Source organism: Castor canadensis, chromosome 6 (genome assembly GCF_047511655.1).
Source record: "Castor canadensis chromosome 6, mCasCan1.hap1v2, whole genome shotgun sequence".
In the NCBI taxonomy this organism is placed as follows: Eukaryota; Metazoa; Chordata; class Mammalia; order Rodentia; family Castoridae; genus Castor; species Castor canadensis.
Window position 1 is genome coordinate 4,876,746 of NC_133391.1, and position 17,946 is coordinate 4,894,691.

Below are 17,946 nucleotides of genomic sequence, written 5' to 3' on the forward strand. Positions count from 1 at the left end.
CTTATTTACAGACCTGCTGTTCTCCTGAGACTTTTTTGCCTTCAAGAAGACTGGGAATCTTTTTGCTTGTTTTTTGTTTTTGTTTGGGCAGTAGTGGGGTTTGAACTCAGGGCCTCAAGCTTGCTAGGCAGGCGCTTACCACTTGAGCCACTCCACCAGCCCTTTCTGCACAAGGTTATTTTTCAGATAGGGTCTCGCAATTTTGCCCAGGCCAGCCTGGAACCAAGAGCCTACAACTCCCACCTACCTACAATGACAGATACGTGCCACCATGCCCGCCTTATTTGTTGAGACGGGGTCCTAATAACTTTTTGCCCTGGCTAGTCTGGAACCTCGAACTTCCTGATCTCTGCCTCCCTGGTAGCTGGGATTACAGCTATGAGCCACCATGCCCTGAAATCACAGATTTTTTTAAAAAACATTTTCAAGATAATAAAAGAAAAGTGGCACTTTAGTCCCAAGTAAGATCAGGCTGAGATATAAATTGAAATGCTTTATGGGGAAAAAAGACAGCAACAAAACAGCAGTGTACCGGGAGAAACTGGTCTCTGGCAGCCTTGACCACCATCTGTCTGGGGCCTCACAGGAGTCACGTTCATCACGAAATATCCAGATGGTTTGCAAACAGGATCTTCAACCTGAGTTGGCAAGAAGTCCTTGTCTGGGTCCCAGGCCACCATTCAAGAACCTTATCCTCAGAGGTGCCTGTCGCAGGTCCCTTCTTCCCTATTAGAGCCAGCGAGGATGGTCCCACAGCTGCCACTCAGTTGTCCCCTACCCAACATGACCCTGTAGATCTCCAAGGCTCTCTGGGGCCAGTGGCTATTTCTGGACCCAGACTCTGTGTCCACTTTGGTCTTCAAGGTGCCCAGGGTGAAGTGGCCAAGGTTTTGGCCCCAGCCTTCCTGGGAAACCCCTAACACCTGTCTCTCCTCTGCTGTGGCAAATCACAGCTGCAAATGTCACTTTAGGGCCTCGCCAAGAGGGACCTTCCCACCACCACCTCCAGCCGAAAACCAAAGAGACCCTTTTGGTATTGACTGGCATTTTTTTTCTCTCTTTTCATTAAAAATTATTTCAGATCTTAAAGGAAGTCCTCACTGTGAAAACCTCAGGCTTCAGCCTGGGGAAGGATGGAATGTGTCATGGCAGGAAACTGGATGGAACCGGAGGCCAACGTGCTGCAGTGAGCCAGGTTCACGAGGACAAATACCATGTTTTCTCTCACAGGCAAACCTAGAGCTAGGAAAAAACAACCATTTACATAAAACGGGGACTAATTTTGGTGGGAGCCAGTGGGAGGTGAGAGGGGGAGAAAAGGAAGGGTGAAGGGAGGAGACTAGTGCGCCTATGAAAAAGTCACAGTGAAACCATTTTTAAAAATTTGCTGCCAGGCACCTTGGCTCACACCTGAAATCCCAGCTACTTGGGAGGCTGAGATCAGGAGAATTGAGGTTCGAGGCCAGCCTGGGCTAATAGTTCCTGAGACCTCAGCTCCAAAATAACCAGAGCAAAATGGACTGGAGGTGTGGCTCAAAGGGTAGATAGAGCACCTGCTTTGCAAGCGTGCAGCCCTGAGTTCAAACCCCAGTCCCACCAAATTAAAAAACAAACAAAAAACACCTGAAATCCCCCCCTTCCCGGAGCTCCTCTGTGGTGTCCCCTGGCTGAACATCTGTGGGATATACTCTCCTTGACCTTGTGTGACCTTATCTTGGAAGGGGGTCACAGAAGCTCCCGTTGTGCAAAAATGGGGTTGAGCCATTCTAGAAGCTTTGTAAAAAAGAAAACAAAAAACCAAAAAACAAACAAACAGCACGTGGGGCGTCTGCCCCACGCCAGTGAACGTGGGCGTCCATCTTCAGTGTAAAAGTCGCTTCCATCGCTCGGAGACTATTCTGTGACTGACTGCCCCGTGGACGGTCACCGAGGTTGCTTCCAACTTTTCACCCTCCCCCTTCGTTCTCTGGAAAACCAGCTCACAGCTACCTGGCTCCGGCAACAACTCAAGGTTTTGGTTTTTTGGTTTTTTGGTTTAGTTTTGAGACAAAGTCTTGCTATGTAGCCCAGGATGACCTGGAACTCACTATGTAGCCGAGGCTGGCCTCAGATTTTTAATCCTCCTGCCTCAGCTTCCCAAATGCTGGGATTACAGGTGTGAACCACCACACCTGGCCTAATCCAGAGGGTTGAGCGAGTTCACTGGCCTGCTCTGTGGCTGAGATGCCACTCAAATCCAGTTAAGTGACTTCTAGAAATGTTTTCCCATCATATCACAAACAGCCAGACGGACAGAGCTCCAGAGGAGGAGACTGGGAGGCAAGGAAGAATTTTATAGTAATAGGAATAATAAGAAATCATTTGAAGAGAACCTTAAAATGAGGACTGCATAATATAGCTTAAAAAGCACATTCAAGACAAGCCTTAGACCAGGAGAAGATATTTACAAATATTTGCCAGGCAGGCGCTCTGCCACTTGAGCCACACTCCCAGCCCTTTTGGCTTTAGTTATTTTTCAAATAAGGTCTTGAATTTTTGCCCAGGCCAGTCTTGACCACAGTCCTATTTATGCTTCCCACGTAGCTGGGATGACAGGTGTGTGCCACCACTCCCAGCTTCTCTGTCGAGAGATGGGGAGTCTCCCTAAATTTTCACCCAGGCTGGCCTGAAACCACAACTCTCCTATCTCTGCCTCCCATGTAGCCGTGACTACAGGCATGAGTTGTCATGCTCAGACTACTTGGACATAACCTTGACTGAGAACTCAGTACTAACCCAGGTCCTAGCCCTGGACAGGGGTGAGAAGTGTGGACTCAGGATGGATCTCAGCCTCACCCCCTTCGCTCTTCATGGCTGTCTCAGCTCAAGGTTTTCTAGCCAGAGGCCAAGAGAGACAACAAAGTAAACTCAAAGGAAGTACAAACTCAGAGGCAGAGAAAACTCCTTTCTTGAAAAAAAAAAAAAACCAAAAAGCAAAAAAACAATAAAAAAAAAAACCCAGGGAAAGAAAGGGAGACACCCAGACCAAGCTGCTGACCCACCCTGTGCATGCTCCAAGTCCGGGGGCTTCTGGATGTGACAGTGAGAACAATTCCCACCCCTCAAATGGGCCTCTGAGCTTGGAATCATCATTCTTGACTTTCACTCATTCAATAAATATTGTCAAATGGTTCTCGGCACGTCACAAACATGAACTCGCTTCATCCTTCTGACAAGCTATTGGTTAACCCTACTGTCATACCCACTTTACAGACAGAAAACTGAGGCACAGCCAGACCAAGGAGCCATCAAGGGGCAGAGCTGGGGTATAAACCCAGGAAGTCTTGACCTGTGTTTCAGTAAAGAGACCAGGTGTGACATAATATTTGTATCTCTGGTCTCTACCCTCTGGTAGCACAGAACTCCTAACTCCCTATAATTTTCCGAGTGACAGGGATGGTCAGTGACTCTTTATCCTATTTGGCCCTTTAAAATGTCCTTTGTAGAAGCTGGGTGTGGCAGTGCTCACCTGTAATCCCAGCTACTCAGGAGGCTAGGTAGGAGGATCACAGTCCTATAGGCAAAAGTGCGAAATCCTACCTGAGAGAATAAACTAAAAAGGGCTGGAGGAGAGGCTCAAGTGGTAGAGCACCTGCCTAGGAAGGGCAAAGCCCTGAGTTCAAATCTCAGTACCTCCAAAAAAAAAAAAAAAGCCCAAATCAAACCAACAAAAATATATAATACCGATCCTTTGTAACAGCTCGGCAAGACTAAGTAGTGCGACTTCCGATGTGTTGCCGAGTGTGTCAGAAGTGGGTCGCGTGGGACCTCCTCCTGGTGACCTCTGAACGGGCGGGGCTGTCTTAGGGACTGAGCCATTAGCCAGTAGGGTCTGGCTGACCACATCCCCCCCTGCCCCGGGTAGTGTCAGAACCGGGGGCCACCTGGCTGGTGTCTGCTTGGGGGAAAAAAGGGGCCCCACATACCTGGTCACAGAAGCGCTCTGTCTCTCGGGGGAGTGTGGAAGGAAAAACAGCTTTATGTCCATCAGACCAGGGCGAGCTCTCCCCGGCCTGCTGCCCACGATCCTGTTGAGGGACGAGAGCCCGCTAGAGAGGCAATCTAACGTGTGGCCATCCGTAAGGCTCCCTCGCAGCCGAGCTACAAAGAACAGTGGAGCCATGGTTCAGAAGACGACTCACTGTGTGTCTTTGGGAAAACTGCTGCACCTCTCTGAACCTCTCTTTTCTCACTGCTGAAAGGAAACTATGACTCACTTGCCTCGCCCACCTACACAGTCGTTAGAAGAGTCAAACTGAACAAATGAACACAGGGGCCTTTGTTTGTATTTTGTAACAACACCCAGCCGCGACTCCAGGGCCCTAAGTCAACTTACCTTCTACGAGAGCGTGCCCCTGGGTCCTTGAGTGCAGAATGGTTCCACTCACTGCACTTTTGACTGGTTTTTTTTTGTAAGACTGGGATTTGAACTCAGGGCTCTGCACTTGCAAAGCAGGCACTCTACCACTTGAGCCACCCCTCCAGTTCATTTTGCTCTGGTTATTTTGGAGATGGGATCTCTAGAACTATTTGCCTGGTCTGGCCTCAAACTACGATCCTCCTGATCTCAGCCTCCCAGGTAGCTGGGATTACAGGCTTGAGCCACTGGCGTCTGCTCTGCTTTTGTTTTGTTTTGTTCCCTGTAGTACTGGAGTTTGAACCCAGAGCCTTGCACTTGCTGGGTGAGTGCTCTGCCACTTAAGCCGTGGTGTTCCAGTCCCTTGGTTTTCATTTTATTTTATTTACTTTTTTTTTTTTTCAATACTAGAGTTTGAACTCAGGGCCTACACCTTGAGCCACTCCACCAGCCCTGTTATACAATGGGTTTTTTTTGAGATGGGGCCTCATGAACTATTTGCCCAGGGCTGGCTTCGAACCTCGATCCTCCTGATCTCTGCCTCCTGAGTAGCTGGCGTGAGCCATCAGCACCCAGCCTGCAAGTTACATTTTTTTCTGTTCTGTGGTTCATGATTTCAGAAAACAGATCGTTATTAGCAAAGACGTCCAAGAAGAGCTGTTGTCGGGGAAGGGAGGGAGCAAGGAGTGTTTGACACAGGGTCCTAAAGTGGTTACTGAAAGAGATGGAGTCTGGTGTCAGAGACCTCTGGGTCCCCCGAAGGCAGTGCCTGGCTGCTAGGGTCTCTACCCAGGGAACATGAGTAATGGTACCATAGCTCGTGATTCCTAGCAGAATCCCAGTTTTTTAAAAAAATATGCAAGCAGCCTGACTGGTACAAACAAGGGAGAATTTCTTTCCCCTACTTCTCCCCTTACAGAAATTGAAGAACAACCCAGCAGCCATGTGTGGTGGCACACGCCTGTAATCCCAGCTACCCAGGAAGGAAGGACGGGAGGAAGGGAGGAAGGAAAGGAGGAGGAGGAAGGGGCAACCCAGCCCTTACACGTGGGCAGATGTCTGTCTTAATGACAAGTCGAGTGTTTCCTAACCTGACTTTGTTGACACTTTGAGTTTCCTTTTGATGAGGAATTTGGTCTCATCTCCCTGGTGACTTTCGTCTGTGTTACGTGGACCCACAGAAACCAGACAGCAAAATGCCAATGCAATTGAGCTGTCACGGATGACAAATGATTAAGGGAAATTTAAGTTGAGTGCTTGTAGCTTCCAAAAGGGAGAGGGGGCGGGAAGAAAGCCCCGAGGTGACGGAGCTAAGTGCAAATCAGCTCTCTTGAATGCTGCACAACTCTGCGATATTGTACCAGAGTGGTATACACACTTATAATCCCGGCTCCCCGCATGCCTGTGTGGTTCCCCACATAGAGATTCCTCAGAGGCTGAGGCAGCAGGATTGTAAATTTGAGGCCAACTGGGCTACATAGAGAAACCATCTCAAAAAAAAACCCACTAAAATGACCCAGGATGGTGACACACTTCTGTAATTACAGCACTTGGGAGGCTGAGGCAGGAGATTGCAAATTCAAGGCCAGCATGTTTATATAACTAGACCTTCTCTCAAAAAAAAAACCTTAAAAATGAGCTGGGTGCCAGTGGTTCATGCCTGTAATCCCAGCTACTCAGGATGATCAAGACTCGAAGCCAACCGGGGCAAATAGTTAGTGAGACCCTATCTCAAAAAAACCCATCACAAAAAAGGGCTGGAGGAGTGGCTCAAGTGGTAGAGCGCCTGCCTAGCAAGTGTGAGGCCCTGAGTTCAAACCCAGTACCATCAAGAAAAAAAAAAACAAACAGCTTGACTTACTGGAGGTGTGGTGACCACTGCTGGATGGATTTTCCCGGACTGTGGACATTTCAAATTATCTGTCTGTTATAGTCATAAATCACGAAAAGCTTCAGAAATCCCAGGATGCAGTCAAGCCTGACTTCTAGGGCTGCAGGCAGCTGAAGAAAATATTTGTTTTCTGGCTCACGAGTCTTAAGCTCCGCTCCCAGGCACTGGGGTTTAGAGCTAGTGCTAGGTTTCGTTTGGGAGAGGACGGTGGCGTGCAGAGTCGGGGAGGATCTGCCTGCCTTGCGCAGCACAAGTCATACCCGCTGCTGAGTGGTTTTTGTTCTTTTTGTTTTCATCCCTGCTTCCTTGCTTTCGGTCTTATTCTTCAAGGTGGTTTGGTGGGAATAAAAAAATGTCTTTTGTTTCTTTTAAATGAGTCAGGTGTGGAGGTGCATTCCTGTAATCCCAGCTACTTGGGAGATGGAGATCAGGAGGATTGCAGTTCAAGCCCAGTGCAAGCAAAATGTTAGCTTGACCCCATCTCAACCAATGAGCCGGGTGTGGTGGTGCAGGCCTGTCATCCAAGCTATGCAGGAGGTTTAGGTGGGAGGATCAGATTCAGGCTGGCCCTGAGCAAACACATGAGACCCTACTTGAAAAATAACTAAAATAAAAAGGGGCTGCATGCCTGGCTCAAGTGGGAGAGGGACTGTCTGTCAAGTGCAAGGTCCTGAGTTCAAATCCCAGTACCTCAAAAAAAAAAAAAACAAGGTGGGGAGGAAGTTCACTGCTGTTTTGACATCACCACTCTTAGGTCCACATAACCAGCAACCAGCCATGCGGCTGCAGAGGGGACATCGTGAAGGCTGAGATGGCCTCGGGAGTCACCCTGATGTGTCTGGACAGGAGCCAGGCCAACTGGTGCCTCCCTCCAGCTCCTCCAGGACACCAGAGGGGGTGTGGGCCTATGCCAGATGTTGCTGTGGCTGCGAGGTCACCATTTCCTAGTGCACATGCCGTGTCTTAGCCCCACCCCTGCAGTCACTCACTGTGAAGAAGGGTGTCGTCCGGCAGATGAAGCCCACCCCCCACAAATTCTACCAGAGACATGGCGGACGCGACCTTCCTGAATAAGGCCCGTGTCCTGGATGATCTGTGACAATACTACCCCCACACAAAGATCTATGTGAGTGGCTGGTGGACGAGGGTGACAGGAAAGGTGGGGGTGTCCTTGGCCCCTCTTAGCGGAGGAAGCTACTCAGCCCTCCGAAGATCCCTCTGCACATTAGGACTCAGGCAAGAGCACAGCGGCCATGTTTCCCACATGTTAGAACTTCTGCCCTGAGCCTTCAGCTTCTCAGGGGTGGCGCCAGCCCCATGGCAGGTGAAATATTCTTTTATGAGCCTGTCACCCAAAAACTTTTTTACTTACACCCCCACTCTAGCCCTCCAGGCAAAATGCCATTTTCCCCTAGTGACTTCTGAGGTCTTATTAGAAGTCCCTCTCTGTCCATCCAGTCATCCATCCATCCATTTAGTCATCCATTCTTCAGTCATCCACCATCCATCCATCCATCCACCCATCCACTCCCCCATCCATCCAGCCACCCCATCCATCCACCCATCCACCCATCCACTCCTCCATCCACCCATCCATCCATCCACCCATCCACCCATCCACTCCTCCATCCACCCCTCCATCCACCCATCCATCCACCATCCATCCACCCATCCACCCCTCCATCCACCCCTCCACCCACCCATCCATCCACCCATCCATCCACCCATCCATCCATCCACCCCTCCATCCACCCATCCACCCATCCACCCCTCCATCCACCCATCCATCCACCCATCCATCCATCCACCCATCCATCCACCCACCCACCCATCCACCCCTCCATCCACCCCTCCATCCACCCATCCATCCAGCCACCCATCCATCCATCCACCCATCCACCCCTCCATCCACCCATCCATCCACCCATCCATCCACCCATCCATCCATCCACCCCTCCATCCACCCACCCACCCATCCATCCCTCCATCCACCCATCCATCCACCCATCCACCCATCCATCCACCCACCCACCCATCCACCCATCCATCCACCCATCCACCCCTCCATCCACCCCTCCATCCACCCCTCCATCCATCCACCCATCCACCATCCATCCACCATCCATCCACCTACCTATCCACCCCTCCATCCACCCCTCCATCCACCCATCCACCCATCCATCCACCCATCCATCCATCCATCCACCCCTCCATCCACCCATCCACCCATCCAGCCACCCATCCACCCATCCCTCCATCCACCCATCCATCCACCCATCCACCCATCCATCCACCCACCCATCCATCCACCCACCCACCCATCCACCCCTCCATCCACCCATCCATCCACCCCTCCATCCACCCCTCCATCCACCCCTCCATCCATCCACCCATCCACCATCCATCCATCCACCCATCCATCCACCCACCCACCCATCCACCCCTCCATCCACCCATCCATCCACCCATCCATCCACCCATCCACCCACCCATCCACCCATCCACCCACCCCTCCATTCACCCATCCATCCATCCACCCATCCACCCGTCCATCCATCCACCCATCCACCCACCCACCCCTCCATCCACCCACTCATCAGTCCATCCACCCACCCACCCATCAATCCATGCAAACATGCATGCATCCACACAGTCAACAAACATCAAGGGAATGTGACTTGAGCGCAGCCTGAGGGACACAGGAAGGAGCACGGGCTGTTGGATCGAGGGGCGGAGCAGAGCGGTTGCTTGCGTGCCCTGGCAATCCTGAGGGAGGGAGGGGACGCCCCGCAGGTGCTGGTGGCTAACCTCCCAGATGGGCTGTACGGGGAACTTTCGGTGTTTGTCTCTCCAGATGGCTTCCCTAAGAAAGCAAAGCTGTGCATCCAGTGGGAATGCACAGGTGGGGCCTGAGTTCAAGGTCAGAGGCTACTGAGGACTTCTGCTCCCATCTGTGGTTCTGTTGGAGCCAACATGGCTGTTTTTCTGGGATTTACTGTGTGTCTAGAATTTACCTTGAATCCCCTACTCTGAGTCTACAAGCAGCTTTCTGCAAGCTCAAAAGTGTCACAGACCCCCAGCTAGCTCTGCAAGGTTTCCTGTGACTGTGACCACATTCTGTAGGGGGCCGGGGGTCGGGGAAGCTCTGTTACGACCTGTTTCTCTGTCACTGACAAGTCTTTCTGACCCCCTGTGAACCATATACTGCAAAGACCCCCCGGTTACGCAACCCCCCCGGGGGGATATAACTCTGAGAACTGATCTCCCCTGAGTCTGCTAGTGTAATCAAATTCCTGCTTCCTGGGAAAATGGTCTCGGTGACTTTGTTTCCCTCACCATTTCCTGCAACAGTTCCAGCCAAGATGGCTGCCCTTGCCTCTTCCTCCTGCCCTACTGATGCTGTTTTGGCTGTGGCCTCCGACCTCCAGCTCTCTGGGAAGCTTTTGCAGATGTTGGCTGGGCCTGGAGGGCAGCGGGGTGTCCTTGGAACTCGAGTTCAGGAAGAACCACATCCACCCATGGCTGATTGTGCACTTGGCAGCCAAGTTCATGCTGAGACTTCCTTCGGGGCCACAGATCCTCGCTCCTTGTAGAAAGCCACACCGTGTCTTGGGCTGGGGGACAGCGAGCTCTGCACAGTGTGGCCTGGGGACCAGCACAGGGGTCACTGCTTAAACTAAAGCACTCGCTTTGAACCAACAGTTGAACAACCAGAACTTTCCCTGCACCCAGTTACTTCCCCCTCACATCCCTCCTGTGCAAAACACGGGTGTGATGGCCTTTCAGAGTACCTGCCCCCACCTCCAGCTGGAGGGAAACAGTGACAGTGGCCGAAGTCCCAGGAGGACATCATGTATCACACTGTCATCAGGAGCTCTCTTTGCTTCTTTTTCTTTTGATCTCTTCCTAATTAATGGTCCCTTTTAAAAATTCAACATAATGGCTGGGCAGGGTGGCTCACGCCTGTAATCCCAGCTACTCAGGAGGTGGAGATCAGGAGGATCATGGCTCAAAGCCAGCTTGGGGAAATAGTTCAAGAGACCCTATCTCAAAAACACCCTTCACAAAAAAGGACTGGTGGAGTGGCTCATGGTGTAGGTCCTGAGTTCAAATCCCAGTACTGCCAAAAAAAAACAAAATGGGAAGAAGCTGACGGTATTTATCCCACTTGGACCGATGGCAAGGCTTTCTATTTGGGTTGGGGGTCACACAGGGGGACAGCAGAGTCAACATGACCATCCGACAAAGCGAGGAGGAAGCTGGAGACCCACTGATCCAGCCTTCTCTGTCGCTGCTTACTCTGCCTCTCCTCACATCATTTTTTTCAACCTCACTGATTATTCTGACCTTGTTTGTTTTGTCTGTTTGGTTTATTGGTGTTTTGAGACAGGGTCTCACTATATAGCTCAGGCTGGTCTCGAACTCCCTATGCTCCTGTTTCAGCCTCCCAAATGCTGGGATTACAGGTGTGCATCACCACAATCGCCTTCCTGGTTTTTTTTAATGGAATAACTCTTACAAAATGGCAATCTTGAGTAAAAAGAGAAGTTGGGGTCTCTTAAGAGTAGATCAAACCCAGCTGCCCATAAGTAGAGGACTGGGCCCACACAGTGAGCACTCCACAGCTGTTTAAACACCCAGAAATCGCTCAGTGAGCCATGATGGAAAGGCTTTCTGTGTTATTAACTGGCAAAAGTGAGATATAAAATAGTGCTATAAAGTCCAAGTGTGGTGGAACACACCTGTAATCCCAGTACTCAGGAAGCTGAGGCAGGAAGATTGTGAGTTCCAGGCCAGCCTGGGCTACATAGTGAAGACCCTGCTGAAAAATGAAAATAGCATTTACAGAGTTGGTGGAGTGGCTCAAGTGGTCGAGCCCCTGCCTGGCTATCATGAGGCCCTGAGTTCAAACCCCAGTACTGTCAAAAAAAAAAAACCAACATTATTTTAAAACCAGAAGGATTTCTCTGGATTTGCTCGCATATAAGAAAACAGTGCTCACCTGTGGGAGGAGGGAGGCCAGGCATCAAGCAGGTAGGGGGACTTTTTCCTGTGGACATGTCCACACAAGTGACTGTGATACCTGTTTGAATTATAAAGCAAAAGAATTTATTTACTCCACTAAATAAATATTTGTGGAGTGGAGATCCAGACAGAAATCTTTTGCTCCCAGAAAGACCATCGCTACATCTCAGAGACATCTGTGTTGTCCCCGGGAACTAGGTGAGGGAGGAGGGGCCCGAGGAGCAAGAGCTGCCCCACCATCTTCATCTTCTCCCCACCAGACCTACTCGGGCTTGCTTTGTGTGACACTCAGCCCCTCCAGGTGGCTGCCCATCCATGGAGCCCATGTGGCCAACAAGTACAAGGGCAAGGACCACACTGAGATGTCGCCCGCCTCTTCTCCATCTCAACAATGCCACGGCGACATGCTCGTGGATGGGTGGCAGTGAGGTCTGGTGTCTGGTGGGAGAACAGTGATGGTTCCAGATGTGTTACTCAGTCCCAACCCTGTCCCTAAAGTCCCTCTCCCTTCCCACCCGAGTGAAGTGCTTTGCTAAGTGCCACCCGTCTCTACCTCACACCCTAGCTCCCTCCAGCCTCACAAACGCAGGGAGTGCCGGGAATTTAACGCTTAACCATCTCCTGTACGATCTTTGCCTTACAGTAAGGTGGCTCTGTTAGGAGATTTTTTTCTTTTCTTTTTTGGTGGCATTGGGGTTTGAACTCCAGACTTCACACTTGCATAGCAGGCCCTTTACCATGAAGCTCTGGTTAGTTTGGAGATGGGGTCTCACGGACTGTTTGCCTGGGCTGGGTTCAGGGAGGGCTGTGTGGGAAGGGTGACCGCCTCATTTGTAAACGCCTGCTAATGACACCTTCCTGGTTCTGTTCCCCTCCTCCTACATCGGTGCTAATTACCTAAGTGTCTCTTCTGCCTCTCAGTCTACACATATAATTAGGTCTGTGCCTTACACACATAATTAAGCCTTTTTAGAATTAATTAGGAGACTATGAGTAGAATTCTGTAGGCAGCCAGTGGGCTCACCAGAGCCAGGAAGGCCGCACCTGCTAAACTATAGAGGGGAGTCCTCATGTCCCCACCTGCCTGGCTGTCCAGGCTGAGGGACAAAAATGGTTTCCTATTCCTGTAACCAGACCTCCTCTTCCTGCCTCCCTCACCTACTGTCATTTTCTGTTCTTCGTTTTTTTTGGTTTGGTTTGGTTTGGTTTTTTGGTGGTGGTATTGAGGTTTGAACTCAGGGCCTACACCTTGAGTTTCTCCACCCATCCTTTCTCATGAAGGGTTTTTTCAAGATAGGGTCTCAAGAACTATCTACTCAGGCTGGCTTTGAACTGCGATCCTCCTGATCTCTGCCTCCTGAGTAGCTGGGATTATAGGCATGAGCCATGGTGCCCGGCATCCTGTCATCTTCTACCTGCAGTAGAGGATCTGGTGCTGGCAAGACCGAGAACACAAAGGAGGTCATCCAGTACTTTGGCAATACTGGCACACAGTTCATGAATAAGAAGGTAGGGCTTCTGCCCCACCTTGGGAGGACATGGTGTCCAGCTCTTTCTGTAGGCTTCTGGGTCCACACAGCAGAGCCCATCTGGTTCTCAGCTGCTCTGGAAGTTGGTGCCATTTTCCGGATGGTAAGGCTGAGGCTTAGGCAGAGTGACTTGGGTGGCATCACACAGGGAGGAAGTGGACCAGACCAGGCTCTGAGAGGGTCCGTTGTTAAGCTGTTTCTGTCTTGGGGACAAGGAGCATCACTGACAGAGAAGCAGAAACTTGAAAGCTGACAAAGATTGCACAGGGGTCTCACGACCAAAAGCAAAGTAAGGAGTGGATAGCTAAGAATCATTCCTTCCAGTGTCCCCAGGCACCCCCCTGATGTCACAGGGCCACAGAGGAACAGACTTCCCCCAGGGTGTGACACATGGCCCGTCTGGTCCCTGGTTTCCCAGCCTCTCCAAGGCCATTCCCATCCCGGATTAGTCATTTGCAACCCCAAGTCCCTTGGATTTCGTCCCAGGCAGGAGCTGACCACCCCTCCTTGGGTTTCCTTCTGAGTCAAGGGTCGCTGGAGGATCAAATCATCCAGGAAAAGCCTGTGCGGGAGGCCTGCGGAAACACCAAGACCACTGGGAATAACTCCTGCTTCCTAAGTGTGGACAACTGTGATCAAAAAGTCGCCTGGGGTGCGGGGAGGGCAGCACTGGTGTCATGACCCCATGCCAGGTGTGGGAACTGGGAGTGATTTAGACAAAGGTGAGGGAATGAGGAAGGAGAGACATCTCTTTTGCACAGGTATCTAAGGATGCAATCATCAAGCAGAACCCGGGGCTTCCATATTTCAATCAGGGCTGGAGGTGTGGCTCAAGTGGTAGAGCACTGGCAAGCAAGTGGGAGGCCCTGGATTCAATCCCCAATACTGAAAAAAAACAAAACAAAACAAAGGACCAGGTGATGGGGCCTCATGCCTGTAATCCAGCTACTTGGGAGGCTGAGACGAGGAGGACTGAGGTTTGAGACCAATCTGGGTAAATAGTTCACGAGACCCCCCCATCTCTGAAATAACCAGAGCAAAATGAACTGGAGGTGTGGTTCAAGCTGTAGAGCACCTGCTTTGCAAGTGTGAAGCCCTGAGCTCAAAGCCCAGTCCCACCAAAAAAAAAAAAAAAAAAAAAATCAAGAGGCTCTGATACACAGACTTAGTTTGGGTGTTGGAGGGGCTGTGAAATCACCCTGGGAATCAGAGACTTGCAGCAGCAGGAAGCCACAGAAGGACAAAGAAGAAGAATCCCTTGTGGAGTCTAAAGCCTGTGGGTCTGCCCGGTGGGAACTGCAGTCACGGAATGAACTTAGCACCTGCAGACTTCTTGGCGTCAGGCAGCCTGCACCTTTCTCTCCTGCGGCCCTGCTCCTCCCTCACTGGCTGAGCCCAGGGAACTGGCTGGGGGCCCAGGGGTCAGGGCCGAGGGGCAGGTGAGACAAGAGGGAGGGCAAACAGGCCCAGGAGGCATCAAGATGGACAGAGATTTCCCTTTCTGGAAGAGTTCATTTGTGGCCCTGCCACCAGTCAGGGAGAGGAAAGGGATGTCACCTGATAAGAGATGTTCCCAGCTACCTGGCTGGCTGGTCATATTCCCACGAGGCCTGGCCTTTGAGCAGAATTCTAAAGGATCCGAGCCTCTCCTCTCAAGCCACAGACCCACGATCTAGCTTCAACCTGCCATCTCCTGTCTACTTGTCCCCAGCTCCGTACTTGATCTGTTGTCAACCTCCCAGTCCCCTTGGGTGCTTTTGCGATGCTCCCCAAATCTAGGCTGCATCTTGCTCTCAGACTATGAGCAACGTCGCTCATGTCCTTCCTCTCTCCTCCCTGCACAGGGCAAGTTCATTCAAATCCACTTTGGAACTACAGGCGAGCTGGCTGGAGTTCACGATAAGAGTGGAAATCTGGCCCCTTGGAAAGGGTTCATCCAGAGGGGAATGGCTAGAATGTATTTGAGGCCCTGTGCAAAATGAAAAGGAGGGGACTTTATTCAAAAAAATATTAAGAATTTCAAGACAGGTGTGGTGTAATCCCAGCACTTGGGAGGCTGAGGGAGGAGGATTGTGAGTTCAAGACCAGCCTAGGCTACATAGAAAGACCCTAACTCAAAAACTAAATAAAAGGCCAGGGTTGTGGCTCAAGTGGTAGAGCACTTGGCTAGCAAGTGTGAGGCCCTGAGTTCAAACCCCAATACTAAAAAAGAAAAAAACAAAAACAAAAACCCAAATAAACCCCTAAATAAACAAAAATAAAAATAGCCAGGAGCTGGTGGCCTGTAGTCCTAGCTATTCAGGAGGCAGAGATCTGGAGGATCGTGCATGGTTCGAAGCCAGCTCTGGGCAAACAGTTTTTGAGACCCTATCTCGAAGAAAACCCATCACAGAAAAGGGCTGGGGGAGGGGCTTAAGGTGTAGGCCCTGAGTTCAAGTTCCAGTACTACAAGAAAAAAAAGCTAGAAAAAGGACATTAACAGGATAGATAACATAATTTGAACACAGTGTTTTAATCCATGCTAACCTCCTGGTTTCATTATTGTTGGGGATATACAATATTTATATTTTGAGATGTTGGGTCAAGGCTTTGTTATGATTTTTTTGCAAGTCCTAAATCATTTCAATGTGAAAAGTTAAAATATTAAAGAAAGAAAGACTATCCCTTGTTTCCGAGGCTTATCCTCGACTAGTCACAGTCAGGCATCAAAGCAGCTGAGAGTCTTCACTGTGGCCTGTCTTGGGCATCCTGGAAAGCAGAGGCTCCAAAAACTCTCTGTCTGTCCATCTGTCACAGAGCCTGAAATTTTGTCATTTTTGAACTTTGGGGTTAGGCATTGCTTCTTCTAGATGTCATCTTTAAAAATCCAGATCCTAAGGGCCATGGGTGGTTGTACAAACCTGTAATCCCAGCTACTCGAGAGGCAGAGGTAGGAGAATCTCAGACAGAGGCCAGCCCCAGGCAAAAACAGGAAACCCTGTCCAACAAATAAACTAAAAGCAAAAAAGACTGGGGGCATAATTCAAGGGGTAGAGCTCCTGCCTGGCAAGTGCAAGGCCCTGAGTTCAAATCCCAGTCCCCACAAAAAAAATCCAAACCCTCCAAGGATAGGAGGGAAGTAAGGTCACTAACAGCATTTATGAGCTTCCACTTTGAACATGAGGCATGAGGCCCCTGGTAGTCAGGAGGAATGGATAAAAGAGAAATAAAAGCAGAGAGGAGCTGGGACAAGTAGATATGTGTTCTGACAGGATTAGCACTCAGGGAGCCATGTGGCCTTCAGTCCCTCAGTCCTCCCTTCTGTTAAATCGTGGATTCCAGCCTTTCATCCCTAAAAACACTGTGCCCTTTGAAGACAAGCTGTTCCCGGTGTCACCGCCCAGGCTTCTGCGCCCTGGCCCCATGGGGGTCTGCTGTCTCTACTGCCATCCCCAGGCGCCAGGCCAGCGAGGCCTCTCTGGGGTCCTGTGGCTTCTTCTCACACCGCTCTCTCCTCTTTCTTCCTAACCCATGGGCATCTTCTCCATCTTGGAGGAAGAGGTGTGTCTTTCCCAAGCCACAGACGCCATGTTCAAGGCCGTGCCATATGACAACCACTGGGCAAGTCCAGCAATTTCCTTAAGTCCAAGGGGGGCAAGGGGCCCGCCTGGAGCTCATCCACTGTGCGGGCACTGTAAGTACCAGCCTCGGCTGTGGTCCCCCCGCTAGCTGACGCCATCCCCTCTGTTCTAGGTCCACCTTGGCCTGTCCCACACCTCCAAGCAGGGCAACCCTGATAACATCCGGGTGCTCGGCTGGCTGGTGTCCCCTCATACCTCCTCCTCCTCGTCCATGGGAGAACCCCAAAGCAATCCAGCCAGCGATGTCCTTTTAAGAAACAGCCAGTGTTTGGGCCATCAGATGGGCAGGGCCATCCCAGTGTCTATTTAATGGCCAGAAAAAAGAAGGAAAAACATCCATAAATGACTCTTAAGTGAATAATATATCTCTCTGATAGCTCGAGCCAATAAAGTGACATCTCCAGAGTGGCATTTTCACTCATGACAAACACACTCCTTGGGAGAGAGGAGTATGTACATTTAGTTTTTGGCAGCACTGTGATTTGAACTCAGGACCTCAGCCTCGCTAGGCAGGTGCTCTTACCACTGGGCCACACCACCCCGAAGGAGGTTCTGTTCCTGTAACTAACAGGGAAGCTGGTGTCCACCCAGCCAGTTCAGAAGAGCGCGTCTGATTTCCTGGGGATTTAACATGGCTGGGTTTGCCAAGATTTCTGGTAGACACGGAGCCGGTGGCGCCTCCGTGGGCTGAGCCGTGGAGGAGCAGGTGACCTGACGCAGCACGGTGCTGTCAGGGGAGCTGGGCCGCAGCGGCCACCAGGGCTGAGATTTTGGGTGGTGGCCATAAGCAATGCCAGTTGCTCCCAGAGTGATCGGGTCCATCTTTTGAGCAGCTGGGAGGCCGGCACTGGGGTCAGAAAATCTCTGCGCTTATGGCAATGGCGCCTCCTAAGTCAGACGAGACCCGCGCGCGTCCAAGGAGGCCCTAAAATAAGGCACCGAGATGACAAATGTCTACATGCTGGTAGGACATGAAAAGCCCAAAGGCTTTGACTTATCAGCTACTTTGCTCGGTTCTCTGTGCTCAGTGGAAGACTCTGGAAGGCTGTGCCCTTCATTGCTACCCAGCTGAGAGCACGTGGCAAAACAGGCCACAAATGACCGGGTGGCCAATGCCTGGCTCTGTGCGGTCTCCGATCTCGGATGCACGGGGCTCCCCCTTCCTCCAGGCAAGGAGCTCACGGGGTTGTGCGAGAGGCACGTGCCCCTCAGAGGGAAAGACTGGAAGCTTTTGTAGAGATGTCTCTCTGCAGCTCAGGACTGCTGCGGGTGACAGCAAGCCCACCTGTGTGTGCAGAAAAAGAGCTGAGGGTCAGAGCAGAACAGGCTGCGCGGGGGGAGCCACGGCCAGGGGGAGACGGGCCAAGACGCCCTGCTTTGGGGGCAATGCTGAAGACACAGGGGGTCCTAGGCGGACCAGCCGCGAATGCCCGAGAGAGGGGGGCAAGGCCTCCACTCCACCTGGAGGTCAAGGCCAGCTCAGAA

The 17,946-nt window shown here is 51.1% G+C and overlaps 1 long non-coding RNA gene across 1 annotated transcript in view; it reads right to left on the reverse strand.

The window, feature by feature from the left end:
- Nucleotides 1–527: 527 nt before the first annotated feature.
- LOC109685053 (uncharacterized) overlaps nt 528–17,946 on the reverse strand; it is a 36,398-nt gene continuing 18,979 nt past the window's right edge. The window contains exons 2-4 of the long non-coding RNA XR_012448769.1: nt 11,290–11,370; nt 3,966–4,140; nt 528–1,242 (exon numbers count right to left, since the gene is read on the reverse strand). This is a non-coding gene — a long non-coding RNA (uncharacterized lncRNA). The remainder of the gene's footprint in view (nt 1,243–3,965; nt 4,141–11,289; nt 11,371–17,946) is intronic.